The sequence below is a fragment of the Apium graveolens genome, chromosome 6, assembly GCF_009905375.1.
Source record: "Apium graveolens cultivar Ventura chromosome 6, ASM990537v1, whole genome shotgun sequence".
Classification (NCBI taxonomy): Eukaryota; Viridiplantae; Streptophyta; class Magnoliopsida; order Apiales; family Apiaceae; genus Apium; species Apium graveolens.
Genome location: NC_133652.1, coordinates 229,718,355 through 229,734,132, shown reverse-complemented (window position 1 = coordinate 229,734,132; position 15,778 = coordinate 229,718,355).

Below are 15,778 nucleotides of genomic sequence, written 5' to 3'. Positions count from 1 at the left end.
CCTTTAAAATCTATAACATAGACTATGGCATATATTCTCTTGTTTGAATGGTTCTTTATAATTATCAGTAATCCTCCATCGCTCTCATTCATGCTACCATTTTTTTTGTCAACGCTTGCTTTTTCCGATATATTATTCATTTCAATTACTTATGCAAGTAGTTCTGGTTGCAGTCCTATACTGGTTGCAGTCCTATATGCTCGTCTCTTGTCGCATGTTTGGAATCAGATTTAACAGTTCTTCCTATAGTAATGTAAAACGTATCATGATCTCGTTTCCATCTCGAAGGAAGTACGGTTTCATACGCAATTGATTGATATGTTTTATAATCTCGGAATGTCCAGTTCCAACTATTTGTCGAACTTCTTTAATCTCCTCCAATATGATATTTCAAGTACTACGATACCTTCAAGGTCGTATTCATTAATCTTGTTAGTGCCTTAGACGTATCCGCGTTTATTGGGAGTTATTATCAGTGGCCTTTAAAGGTTTGAACGATCTTATTTGTCTTTTGTTTTGCCTTGTCATTCCCGCCTTTGGTCTTCTCACTTCATTTGCATCGTAAAGGTCATCGGTGCCTATTTCCCGTAAGCTCGCATGGTAAGTGTGACTAAGCGAAATTTCCATCGATGATAGGCGATCCTCGTAGTTGTCTTAATCAAAAGCATGGAAATTAACATATCTTCAATGGTCGAAAAAGTTTTCTCATTTTACTTCTTGATCTGCAATATCTATGTGGCGCCCCTGCTCGTTTCCCTAAAATACTTTGGGAAATGACCCAGTCATGAAACTATACCTTGGGTTCTTGCCCGGCATAATTACCACGGTGTTTCTTCGTCATCAACTATATCCTCCGTGTTCATAATAATTTTTTTAAGTGGAGATCTATCGTTTACATAATAAATTAAGCGGTCTTTTTTTTCTTTTCTTTTTTAAATATAACTAAAAATCGCCAAAATTTTAATCCTCGTCGTTCCGTTTTCATTTCCAACCATGTCGAGTACTTACTTACCTATTCAATAACATCATTTTTCATATTCGGTCAGGACTAGTATCCTCTTAAGTTTCTAGGCATCATTAATTTTTCCTTTTACATAATAAAGGGTTCTCTTCACATTGCCTTAACTTGAAAATTTATTCTTGCAATCCTTCTCATCAGTTGTCCTGAAATTTGTTATTCTCAATCTATTTTTCCCTACTTAAAGTTCCAGACACAATATTGGCCTTTCGTTGATGATAATAGATTTCTCAATCATAACCTTTGACCAATTTCACTATAGCCTCTACCTCGTGTTCAGTGTAAGTATACACTTCAAAAGAAAAAAAAATCAAATTTTCCTCATAAGTTAAACTCTTTGTCCCTTTCAGTGCAAACCTTATCGCTATTATTCTAGATCATTATTATAACACCTTATGTCATTTTTCCTAAGCCGCATAGACCTATTGTTATACTTAACCCAAAATCTTTTTTTTGTGTCAAGTAATTCTATTATGGGGTTGTTACCAATCTTACCTTCACTTTTTGAAAACCCTATTCTTCGAATTCATACACGTTTGGTCATTATTAAGTACGCATTCTGACAAAAAATTTGTGTGATCATACTTTCACTAATCACATCAATACCTTTCATATTGTCATTCTTCAATCATATTAAAGATTCGTACGATATGTTCAAAACATATTATTACCTCGTTACTGTTATTCCTAGTGGACTAACAATGAGATTTACAGAAGGGGGGTTGAATGTAAATCTCAAAAATTTTTCAAGTTTTGAGCAGTTTATGAAAGTTGTGTGTTCAAGAAGAACAAGTGTGTGAATTGCTTTAAGCTAATACAGACAGATATATATTCAAGCACAAATGAAAAGAACACAACAGACCTTAAAAACTTTTCTGGTGGATTTGTTGTTCCACCAGAGATGGTATTTTAGAAAATCTGTGATTAAACAATGTTGATCACAGCTGCATCCTAGTACAAACTAGATGAATTTTCTCTCAATATTTTTCTAAACAGCTCTGGAAAATCTCTCTCTAATTACTAGCTTCTACTTGGTTTATATACTACTAAGTGTACAAGTGAAGAACAATATAAAATACAGTAATAAAATAAGATCTTCACTTGCTTCTTTTCCTGTTCACTCCAGTACTTTGTTGACTATTGCATCTTTGTACTAAAGAAGAACGGCTGCTTTTTCTGTTGTTCCTGAAATTCGGCTACCACATCTCAGTTGTCTCTATCAACCCATGTGCCTCTGTTTGTAGGTACAACTACCCCTTATCAACGGCTAATCATCAGAACATCAGTTGAAGCTTTCATCCGTTGATGCACTCATCCGTTGAAGGATGTTATCCGTTGAAGCTTTCATCCGTTGATGCACTCATCCGTTGAAGGATGTTATCCGTTGATGACTTTATCCGTTGAAGCTTTAGAGACATCCGTTGAAGCTTAGCTTCTCATCCGTTGAAGGTCTTTAAGTCATCCGTTGATACCACTTCACTTATACAAAATTACAAGGCATGAAGTATTTACAATTGGCCTTCCTATCTGCATATCATCTAGTAGTCAACATGACTCATAGTTTCTCTCAACTTCCAAGAATTACATTTTAAATACAGAGACTGAAATATGCTACAACACTAGACTTATTTCTAAGTAAAGCTACACCATCAACGGATAGTCAAAGTGGTCTTATCCGTTGAGGCTACAGACACTAAATTTCTACTTAAGTATTTTGTTAAACATATCATCAAACTAATGCACATACATTCCTAACAATCTCCCCCTATTTATGTCTATAAGAATTGTAGGCATAAATTCAGGGTTAACTTGATGATAACAAAACACTTAACAGATATATGAATTGAAACTAAGTAGAAATTTAAAAATGCTGCAAAAGTGTATATACTAGGAGATAATTGAAGATTTACAGTGTTTCCAAGGACACTCCTTTAGTCTGAGCAAATCATCTTTTTCTTCTTTGTTCCCTGGTTTTCTTTCCTAGCCTTTTGTCATTTTCCTCAATTTGGAGTTGGAGTTGTCTGAAGAATTCAGCTTCATCTTCAACACTGACATCCAACTTAGATTGCATTTCTTTGAGAGTTTCATTGCTGGCAATCTTGAGTTGGTCTTCAAGTCTGAAAAATCTTCTGACTCCTTTATCATCTCTAAATTCCATCAACCAATGAGGTGATTTGTGAATTTTCATTTCCCTTTCTTGAATGAGTAAAGTCCTTGGTAAAGCATTGGGCTCCCTCCAAGTTTTCCTTATATTGGCTATCTTGTTGAGAATTTCAGTCTTGGCAGTTCTGGTAAAGCCAGAATCCTTTTGTATAGCTGAATAGACTCTAATCAAGGTAGAGTAGCCTTCATCCAGAATCCTGTGGAGAGGCCATGTTCTTTCCCCAGCTCCTTTATATCTGAACACTAATCTCTCTGGTAGCTGTCTGTAGGCAGCTATTCCCCTTACATCCTCCAGCTCATCCAGATAGAGTTCAATGTCTGAAATTTCTTTTATGTCACAGATGTGAACATAATCATCTTTAGAAATGGGTGACTTAGGCTTAGGTTTTTGTTTTTGAGTGAATTTCTTAGAGGTTATGGGAGGTGTTGATTTTGGTTTTCTTTTCTGTTTCTTTGGCAGTGGAAGAGTGGTTAGAAAGGTAGGCAATTTGATAGTGTCCCAATCAATAGGTTCCTCTTTTGGAATGATTGGTTCACCATGGATGTTTATTGTGGGATCAGCAACAAGGGGTTCAGGTATGGAAGGTAGTGGTTTAGATATAGATTTGGTTACTTCAGTGTTATCTCCACTCCTTCTATGTGCCTTGGCCTTTCTTCTGTTTCCCTTCTGCCATTCCTCTCTTTCTTCCACACTCTCACCAAATATACTCCCTAAAACCTCATCTAGGTTTGTAGTCTTGTCTTCACCTCTGACTTCAATCCCTTTTTCTTTTTCAACCAGACTTGACTTTAGCTGTTGTTCAAGCTTTGCTTGTGCTCTTTTGTCAGCCTTTAATTGCTTATCTTCTTCCTTCTTGGCTATTGAGAATTTGGGATGTCCTTGCATCACACATATGCTCTTTCCCTCTCTACTGATAATAGCTCTATTTCTCCTTACAGCCTCATCCATGGTCTTTTTGAGATAAGCAATACTTCTGCCTAAAATCTTGTTCTCATCAGCTTTTGGAGGAGGAAAGTCCACTTCTTTTAAAGGATTCTTTGTTGAGTCCTTATTGGATCTTTCATTGGGCTTGAGAATTATAGCTTGTAGTTCTTTGGAAGAAGCTTCTCCATCCTTATGACTCCCTACTGGCATGAGCTCCATGTTGATTGGTTCAATTTTTGTGCTGTATTTCACAGATGTTGATTTGTCTTGTGTAGAACCAAACAACAGTTGCAACCTTTCATCAATTCTCCTCCTTTGCTCTTTCACTTGAATTTCAGCTGCTGCTAGCTGAATCAAATCAATTCCATCAGGCTTGCCCTTGATTTGAATGATTGGAGAAGTAGTGATGGCAGGAACTAACACTTTAGATATGTTAACTTTTGTAGATGGCTCTCCTTCCCCTTCCCTTTTACTCTCCCCCTTTTTGTTATCATCAAGGAGAGGGGTCAAGCCTTGTGCTTTTGCCAGCTGCATTAGGAGACTGGTTTGAGATTGTTGATTGTGAAGAATGGTGGCCACAGAATCTTCAATAACTTGAACTCTGTCTTCTAACTTGGCCAACCGTTTTTCAGTAACAGATTCTTTCTTCAATCTCAAAACCAAGTCCTGCAATGTACCATAGGGCATGACTGAATCCAATTTTTCTGAAGTATAGGTTTTCAAGTCAGCAATATCCTTCCTGAGATCATCCATACTCAGATTCTGCTTCACTTGCTGCAGCTTCATGAGATGCAGTGAGTCCAGGTGAGCTTGAAGGATAGCCTTGATACTTGCATGTGAAGTATTCTGAATGGCCTGTTGAATAGTGTTGATTTGTTTGACTAAAGAGACATTGAATTCCCCTGATCTATACTCCTTAGTCAAGGCCCATTCAGGTAGATTTGGAATTGAACTAGGGCCTTCATCTCCCCCTAAGTTCATGCTTCCATCAAAAGAAATAGAGTCATCATCATCAGAATTTGCTCCAAATTCCTCAGATGGCTCACCAGCTGTAGAAGGCATTTTGTGAATGGCAGCTTTATCCCTTTGAAGAGATTGTGTTGTGTGCACTAGATGTAGTGACCTTTCTGCCTCCTCATTGCCCTGAGCAGCCAACAGTTGATAGGCTGTCACAGGATGAGTAAAAGTGTCAGCATCCAAGGAAATGTTATCAATTACAGCTTTGTAATGTTGCTGAAATTGTCTTTCCTTTTCAGCATCATCCACAATCATTGACTCATTAGCAATGGCTGGTTCCACCCTTGTATCTACTGTACCTGCTTTTCTCTCTTTTTCTCTATGTTCTTGCATCAGGGGCTCCCCCTGGCTCACACATCTCACTCCCTCACCTTCACCTACTAAGGTGGTACTCCACTCACTTACTTTTGCCATGCTGGAAGAAATAGCATGCATTTTTGAGCTCTCAATCTCTCCTTTTGCCTGGGAGCAACCCAGCCTCTCACTCAAATTGTCACTCCCTTCCCTCAATCCTAAGAGTGATTGCACAGTATTCATGTCTTCTACACTTGGGATTAATTCAGTTATTTGTGTAGAGACTGTCAACGGATGTGGAATATCCGTTGAAGGTGAAACTGATGTTATCAACGGATAACTGCTGTTAAGCTTATCCGTTGAAGAACAACCACTTGTCAAGGGATGAGTGATATCCGTTAAAGAAGGAAAAGAAGTTGAAATTGAAAGTGATATAACTGTTGAATCTGTGTAGATTGATTTGAGATGTGGTGACACAGATCCTTCAATTATATCTGAAAGAATTTGCGGGTGATCCAACAAATCATCTAAGAGATGATGATCACCTGTATTTGAGTGGGGCTTCTCCCTGAGTTGTAAAGAGGGAGAATCAGGAATTGATGGGAATAACATATCCACATCCAGAGATGGTGATGAAGTGTTTGGTGATTGATGTGTGATTATTGTGAGAGAATGGGGTTGTGACTCCACATTTATTGGAGTCACATCAAACTGAGTTTGAGAAGGCATAGATACAGATGGATGTATCTGTGCAGTGTGTGCATCCTGTGTAGAAGATTGGGTTCTAGCCTTCTTTCTTCTAATAAAGGCTTTTGTTGGTGAGTGTTTGGCTTTAGTGTCCCTCCCTCGTTTGTTCTGTGTTCCTGGTTTGGAACTATTTTCAATAGTAACATCCTTTTGGGAGGATGCTACTAGGGATGTGCTAGATACCTTTTCAACCACCACAGCTTTTTGAGAAACTGTGGCTTGGCTAGCTTGGGAAGCACTCAACTTTCCTTCCTTATCCTGGGGGTTTCTTTGATGTTCACCCCTCCCCTCACCACTCACACCCTGTTCACTCACCTCAGGGTTAATAGTTGGTGTTACAACTGTTGTCTTTTGAGAAACAACAGAGGTGGATTTCTTTGTCTTGGATTTTGAAAGTTTAGTTTTGGTGACCTTGGTAGAAATCTGTTGGGGCATCACAGATTTCATGGCCACACTAGAAGATAAAGAAATAGAGAGGTTGGAAGAAGTAGGAGTTGTAGAAGCAATTACCTCACCTAACTGAGGTGCATTCATGATTGGTAAATACACCAATGGCACACTGCTGTTAAGATCCATTCTCTTCAAGTCTGCAAGAACTCTTTTCTCTTGTGCCCAGCACTTGAGTTTATTATTCTCATTGATTATGACTAAACCTTCAGCAACATGGTTAGCCAATAACATAAAGAATCTAGCATAATAGATGTTATTAGGTCTATTAGCTTTGTTACCCAATCTAGTACCTAATTCTAGCATCACATAGTTGCTAAAGTTAAAATACCTATCAGAAACAAGCATATAGAGCATATTAACCAGAGATGAAGTTATGGCATCAAAATTACTAATTTTCCCAGAGAAAACCTTTATAAAGGCATCCCCAAGGAAACTCCATTCTTTCCTAAGGCCTTTTCTTCTAATACTCCCTAAATTAGCAGAGTTAAGAGAATAACCTATGGAATCTAACATGCTGGATACATCACTATCAGTGTGTGGTGTCATGGCATTGTTCTCAGGCAATTTAAAACATGCTTGTAAATCATCACAGTTAATACAGTGAGTTTTACCTTTGAGAGTGAAGGAGATAGTCATATCCATGGAGTTGAACTCAGCAGTTGTCCAAATCTCCTCAACTATTTCACAGAAAATTGTTGGGGCTTCCAGCATTGCATAGCTAAGTTTACAGTTTTTGATGAAGTCCATCATTTTGTGATAGTCTGAGTGGGCTTCATTCTTTTCTACCAAAGCTATGAAATTGTTCTTTTCATAGATGAACCCAGATTGAGACATAATCTTCACGACTGGTGCCATTTTTGTGAGTAGAAATTGCAGAGAATAACTTGAAGTTTTTGCAGAGAGAAAATGGTAAATGCTTGAAATTTCAAGAAAGCGTAAAGTAAAAATGAACAATCAGAAGGACTTATATGCTTTCTCAAATTAATAAACAAAAATATAAAAGAAAGATTTATCAATAAATATGCGTTAGTGAATTTCAGCCGTTTAAGAATAAACTGTAAGTATTCTAAAAATTACCTTTAAAACCAATACATACAGATGTATGTATGAGTATCAACGGTTAAGAGAATAGAATCAACGGCTGTTAAACACCTGAATCGATTGATGTGACATTTCAACGGATAAGGCAAATTGTCATCCGTTGAAAGGTACTTCAGTTTTATCCGTTGACAGATAAAAATTCCAGAAATGTATTTGTCTTTCAACGGATAATGACTATCCGTTGATAGAGCAATTTTGACTTTCAACGGATAGGGAACATCCGTTGATGGAATAAACTATGTTAAAAGTCAAATTTGTTCTTGGCAACTAATATATTTCAGGCTTCAATTCAAATTGCAATAAAGACATGAATTTTAAGAGTAATTAAGCATACCTAGCTCACTTACCAATCTTGTGAATGTTGATTCATCAAGTGGCTTGGTAAATATGTCAGCAATTTGTTGTTCACTTGGAACAAAATGTAGTTCCACTGTACCATTTATGACATGCTCCCTAATGAAGTGGTACTTGATATCAATGTGCTTGGTCCTTGAGTGCTGCACAGGATTCTCTGTTATGGCTATGGCACTTGTGTTGTCACAAAAGATAGGAATTCTATCAACATGAAGTCCATAGTCAAGGAGTTGGTTCCTCATCCATAACACTTGAGAACAGCAACTTCCAGCAGCAATGTATTCAGCCTCAGCTGTAGAAGTAGAGACTGAATTTTGCTTTTTGCTAAACCATGATACAAGCTTGTTTCCCAGGAATTGGCAGGAGCCTGTTGTACTTTTCCTATCTATTTTGCAACCTGCATAGTCTGCATCTGAATAACCAATTAGATCAAAGCCAGATTCTCTAGGATACCAAATACCTAAATTTGGTGTACCCTTGAGATATCTGAAAATCCTTTTGATAGCAATTAAGTGAGACTCCCTAGGATCAGCTTGGAATCTAGCACAAAGACATGTAGCAAACATTATATCTGGTCTACTAGCAGTTAAATATAAAAGTGAACCAACCATGCCTCTATAACTTGTAATATCCACAGACCTTTCAGTCTTATTTAATTCAAGTTTGGTGGCAGTGGCCATGGGAGTTTTTGCAGATGAACATTCCATTAAGTCAAACTTCTTTAAAAGATCATAAATATATTTAGTTTGACTAATGAAAATTCCATCACTAACTTGTTTAACTTGTAAACCAAGAAAATAGGTTAGTTCTCCCATTAGGCTCATTTCATATTTACTTTGCATTAGCTTAGCAAACTTTTTGCAAAGTTTATCATCTATAGAGCCAAATATTATGTCATCTACATAAATTTGAACAAGTATACTAGAGCCATTAACATCCCTAAAGAAGAGAGTTTTATCAACAGTGCCTCTAGTGAAGTGATTCTCCAAAAGAAATTTTGATAAGGTTTCATACCAGGCTCTAGGTGCTTGCTTCAGTCCATAGAGTGCTTTCAACAGATAATACACATAGTCTGGAAAATTTGGATCTTCAAATCCTGGAGGTTGACTTACATAGACTTCTTCCTCTAATTTCCCATTTAGAAATGCACTCTTGACATCCATTTGATAGACTTTGAAATTGGCATGGGCTGCATGGGCTAGAAATATTCTGATGGCTTCAAGTCTTGCAACAGGAGCATATGTTTCATCAAAATCTATTCCCTCTTGCTGAGAATAGCCTTTAGCAACCAGTCTGGCTTTATTCCTTATGATAATGCCATTTTCATCCATCTTGTTTCTGAATACCCACTTTGTGTCAATAGGACTCTTGTTCTTTGGTTTGGGTACCAGCTTCCATACTTGGTTTCTCTCAAATTGGTTCAGCTCTTCCTGCATAGCTAATATCCAATCTGGATCCAATAGAGCTTCTTCCACTTTCTTAGGTTCCTCCTGAGACAGAAAACTACTATACAGACATTTATCTTGAGTGGCTTTTCTTGTTTGCACTTTAGATGATGCATCACCAATGATCAGTTCAAAGGGATGATTCTTGGTCCATTTCCTTTGTGGTGGAAGATGTGCTCTAGATGAGGTGGCCTCAGTATTGTCATGATGTGAGACAGAGTGTTGACTAGTTGAAACTCCCCCTGAGTTGTTGGTCCTTTGCAGGGAACTTGGAGTTCTATCAACTGATGATGTAAATCGATTATCCGTTGATGAACTATGATCAACGGATGCTTCATTTTGTACTTCAACGGATGATGCACTATGTCTTTCAACGGATACTGCATTGCCTTTATCAACGGATGCAGTATTTTGTGCATTATCCAGGGGCATGTTTTGAATCCCTTTTGAAGTGTCATCTCCATCAGTCTCCTCTTCACTATCATCACAATATATCTCAATGTTGTCAAATTTGAGTCTCTCATTATGTCCCTCATCTGTTAGTCCATCAATCTTTTTATCATCAAACACAACATGCACAGATTCCATAACAATGTTGGTTCTTAGATTGTAGACCCTATAAGATTTTCCAGCTGAGTAACCAACAAATATCCCTTCATCAGCCTTTGCATCAAACTTCCCTTTATGGTCAGATTGATTCCTCAGTATAAAGCATTTACATCCAAAGACATGAAGAAAGTTTAGAGTTGGTTTTCTTCTCTTGAACAACTGATAAGGAGTCATGCCTTTAGCTTGATTGATCAAAGAAATATTCTGAGTGAAGCAGGCACAATTAACAGCTTCAGCCCAGAAATATGTTGGTAACTTTGATTCTTCAAGCATTGTTCTGGCAGCTTCAATTAAAGATCTGTTCTTTCTTTCAACAACCCCATTTTGCTGAGGTGTTCTTGGAGCTGAGAACTCATGCATGATTCCATTTTCTTCACAGAACAGCCTTAATGTCAAATTCTTGAACTCAGTTCCATTGTCACTCCTGATATTTCTAACCTTCAAGTCAGGATGATTGTTGACTTGCCTAATGTGATTGATAATGATTTCACTTGCTTCATCCTTTGATCCAAGAAAATAGACCCATGAGAACTTTGAGAAATCATCTACAATCACTAAGCAATATCTTTTTCTTGCAATAGACAATACATTGACTGGTCCAAACAAATCCATATGTAGCAGCTGTAATGGTTCATCAATTGTTGTTTCAAGCTTCTTTTTGAATGATGCTTTCCTTTGTTTGCCTTTCTGACAAGCATCACACAAACCATCCCTTGAGAATTCAACTAGAGGGATTCCTCTAACTAAGTCCTTTTTGACTAGATCATTCATTGTCTTGAAATTCAAGTGAGATAGCTTCTTGTGCCATAGCCAACTTTCAACTGAGCTTGCTTTGCTGAAGAGACAAGTAATGGATTCTGCATCTGTAGAGTTGAAGTCAGCTATGTACACATTTCCTTTTCTAACTCCAGTTAGAACCACTTTGTTGTCTTTCTTACTAGTGACAACACAGGCTTCAGAATTGAAGGAAACTGTATTCCCTCTATCACATAGTTGACTGATGCTCAGTAAATTGTGCTTGAGACCATCAACTAATGCAACTTCATTAATGATGACATTCCTTGTTGAAATCAAGCCATATCCCATAGTAAACCCTTTGCTGTCATCTCCAAAGGTTATGCTAGGGCCAGCTCTTTCCTTGAACTCTGTGAGCAGGGAGAAATCTCCTGTCATGTGTCTTGAACAACCACTGTCCAAGTACCATAGATTTCTTCCATTTCCCTGCACACCATAAAATCAATCAATTTGATTTTGGTACCCAAGTTTCCTTGGGTCCATCCTTGTTAGCCTTTCTCCTAGACTTCATTCCTCCTGCATCTTTAGACTTAGGTAAGTTTGAGTCAACCTTGGTCTTAGATGTAGTTGGTTGAGGTGTAGGGTTAGTCACAGAATCATTTAGCACATTTGTAAAATTATTAGGCATTGATTGTGCAAACATGTTATTCCACATGGGCATATTGTATGGCATTTGAGGCATACTAAATGCAGCAAGATAAGGATTGTTAAAATATGGCATGTTTACAAAATGTGCATAAGGATTTTGTTGAGACATAACAGGCATAGCATGCAGAGGTGATGCAGACATATTAGGCATAGAAGAGGGTACAGTTATGGGAGTCTTCTTAATGGATTTACAATTAGCAGATAGATGATTAACACTACTACAATGCACACAGCTTTTTCTAGGAGCATACCTATCAGGTGTGTAATTGTTGTGTTTATTAACTCCTACCTTCCCATTTCTGTTGGATTTTCTTTTAGATTCCTTTTTATCCTCAACCATCTTGAGCCTGTTATTTAACTGTTCTAAGGTCATGTGCCCTACATTCACCTTACTGACATCTTTGGATGTGCTTGCTTCTTCTTTGACAAAGTTCTTTGAAGTTGAACCAAACTTTTTGTTGAGTTTCTTTAGATTCTCTCTTTTAGAAACATCTGCCTGTTTTGATTGAGGAACCTTCAACGGATGCTCCTTTTCTTCCTTCAACGGATAACTTTCATCATCCGTTGATTCCACATCCGTTGACAGCCCATCAATTAATTCCAGTTTCTTTTTATTTTCATCCCAGGCAGTTTCACAGAATGATTCAATTCCTTGGACCTTAGCAATTTGAGCACTTACATCCCTAGATGTCTTCCAGGCTTTAATCACCTCTTGCTCTTTCTCTAATTGATTGGAAAGTATTTCTACTTTCTTAACAGATTCAGCTAGTTCATTTTCAACAGATATACAATGCAACTTTGTTTTCTCTAGGTCAATCATCTTATCTTCTAACAAAGCATTTCTATTACTTAAAAACAGATTGTTCTCTCTAATCCTACTATTTTCTTTAGCAAGAGATTTAAGAGACACACGCAAATGATATAATTCAGTAGACATGTCATTAAAAGCATCATTGCACTCTTCTTTAGTAAGCTGTGTTAAGTCAGTAGTGATTACCTGATTGCTTGATGAACTAACTTCATTTTCTTCAGAATCAGCCATGAGAGCAAGGTTGACATACTCCACATCTTCATCCTCTTCATCTCCATTAGCTGCCCAGTCCCTTTCTTGAGTAATGAAAGCCCTCTCCTTTTGCTTGAGTAGATCAAAATATTTCTTTTTGTAATCTACTTGTTCAAATTTCTTCTTTTCAGAAGTTGGCTTTCTGCACTCACCTGCAAAGTGTCCACTTATACCACAATTGAAACACTTGAACTTGGATTTGTCCACAGTGTTTTTGTGAGGTTTAGTGGCTCTAGTGTTTTTCTTGAATTTCATCTTTGCAAATCTTCTGGACAGAAATGCAAGATGTTCATCAATACCATCTGAGTCATCTTGGCTGGAGTTGTCTTCATTTTCAGCAACTTGCTCTTTCCCCTTGCTTGATTCCTGATTTCTTATACCATCTTTGGAGTTTGATGTAGATCTCGCAGTTTCTTGTCTGCATTTCCTCTCATCTTCAGCTACCAATGCAACTAAACTTCCTCTCTTTCTCCCCTTCTCCAATACCTCATCTTGTTCCAGCTCTAGTTCATAAGTCTTCAAGATTCCATACAATCTTTCAAGAGTGAAGTCCTTATAATCTTGAGAGTTTCTTAAGGAGACAGTCATGGGTTTCCATTCCTTTGGCAAGGATCTTAAAAATTTAAGATTTGAATCCTTCACCTGGTACACTCTTCCATACAGCTTCAGTCCATTCAACAGCTTTTGGAACCTATTGAATGTTTCATTTAAAGATTCATTTTCTTCAAAATGAAAGTATTCATACTGTTGAATGAGAAGCTGTATTTTGTTTTCTTTCACTTGTTCTGTACCTTCACACAGTAGTTGAACTGTGTCCCAAACCTCTTTGGCAGTTGTGCAATTTATCACATTATCAAACATATCCATGTTAAGACCATTAAACAAAATGTTCATAGCCTTCTTATCCTTGTGGACTTCTTCTGTGTCTTCCATTGTCCATTCTGCTCTAGGTTTTGGAATGGATTGACCAACAGCAACTGTGGCTGTAGCAACTGTTGCTACTTTGTGGGGAATGTGAGGACCATTCTCAATGCAGTTTACATAACCTTCATCTTGGGAGAGTAGATGAAGGTGCATTTTCACCTTCCAATGGTGATAACTGTCTTTGTCAAGAACTGGGATTTTTACTCCAATATCCTTCTTACTCATCTTTGTTAGATTCCAAGATCTTTAAACTCTTTGTATGTCAAGAGCCTGCTCTGATACCAATTGTTATTCCTAGTGGACTAACAATGAGATTTACAGAAGGGGGGTTGAATGTAAATCTCAAAACTTTTTCAAGTTTTGAGCAGTTTATGAAAGTTGTGTGTTCAAGAAGAACAAGTGTGTGAATTGCTTTAAGCTAATACAGACAGATATATATTCAAGCACAAATGAAAAGAACACAACAGACCTTAAAAACTTTTCTGGTGGATTTGTTGTTCCACCAGAGATGGTATTTTAGAAAATCTGTGATTAAACAATGTTGATCACAGCTGCATCCTAGTACAAACTAGATGAATTTTCTCTCAATATTTTTCTAAACAGCTCTGGAAAATCTCTCTCTAATTACTAGCTTCTACTTGGTTTATATACTACCAAGTGTACAAGTGAAGAACAATATAAAATACAGTAATAAAATAAGATCTTCACTTGCTTCTTTTCCTGTTCACTCCAGTACTTTGTTGACTATTGCATCTTTGTACTAAAGAAGAACGGCTGCTTTTTCTGTTGTTCCTGAAATTCGGCTACCACATCTCAGTTGTCTCTATCAACCCATGTGCCTCTGTTTGTAGGTACAACTACCCCTTATCAACGGCTAATCATCAGAACATCAGTTGAAGCTTTCATCCGTTGATGCACTCATCCGTTGAAGGATGTTATCCGTTGAAGCTTTCATCCGTTGATGCACTCATCCGTTGAAGGATGTTATCCGTTGATGACTTTATCCGTTGAAGCTTTAGAGACATCCGTTGAAGCTTAGCTTCTCATCCGTTGAAGGTCTTTAAGTCATCCGTTGATACCACTTCACTTATACAAAATTACAAGGCATGAAGTATTTACAATTGGCCTTCCTATCTGCATATCATCTAGTAGTCAACATGACTCATAGTTTCTCTCAACTTCCAAGAATTACATTTTAAATACAGAGACTGAAATATGCTACAACACTAGACTTATTTCTAAGAAAAGCTACACCATCAACGGATAGTCAAAGTGGTCTTATCCGTTGAGGCTACAGACACTAAATTTCTACTTAAGTATTTTGTTAAACATATCATCAAACTAATGCACATACATTCCTAACAGTTACATAAATTTACCCATCAATATGTTTTAATGGCACAATCATAGCACTGAGTTTTCAATCTCATATTACAGTAATTGGTTCTCAACTATATCCCTCTTTGTTCGGAAGGTAATCAGCCTGGAAGAATGATTTTCACGATATCAATGTAGTTTAGACAATCTTAACAAGATTTCAAAATCAAATATCTCAAGAAATAATAAGCCTTGAATAAAAGAGTCGCAATACTCAAAAGATATATGAATTGGAAGAAAGAATACAACAAGGATTATTTTTCCATGTCCTTAAAATTTTACATTATGATATTATAGAGAATATCCTTTGAAAACAATGATTGCTGAATAATAACATCACACGGATGATATTTGTAAGATTTCCCTATTCAAAGAATACTTTTCTTTTCGAATAATGAAAGAAATCTTGAATAACATCATCAACCAAAGATTAACCACTAAGGTCTCAAAATGATGTTATTTTGAAAGAAGGAATTATATCCAATGATTAACAAATAAGGAAGTATATTGTTCTTCAATCACTTTATGATTTTAAATGGATGTTCTTTATATAAATGAAAGAATAGAACATTTCATGAACAAAGTATTTCATAAAACTGGATATGAATCCTCGTTTGAGTGGGCGACCTAGTTAGGTTTTAATTAAATCATTATTTAAAAATTTCATCAACAATTAATTTTTCATATATAATGCATTGTGAAATAATAAAAATTTGATTGGAAGTGGAACTAGCAAAATAATAACTAGTCTATATCAAGCAATATTATCAACTGGCTAAGAAAATGGCCAGCTCGATTGGTTTGGCTCATAGCAACTAGCCAGGAAGATTAACTAGATTTTCATCGTA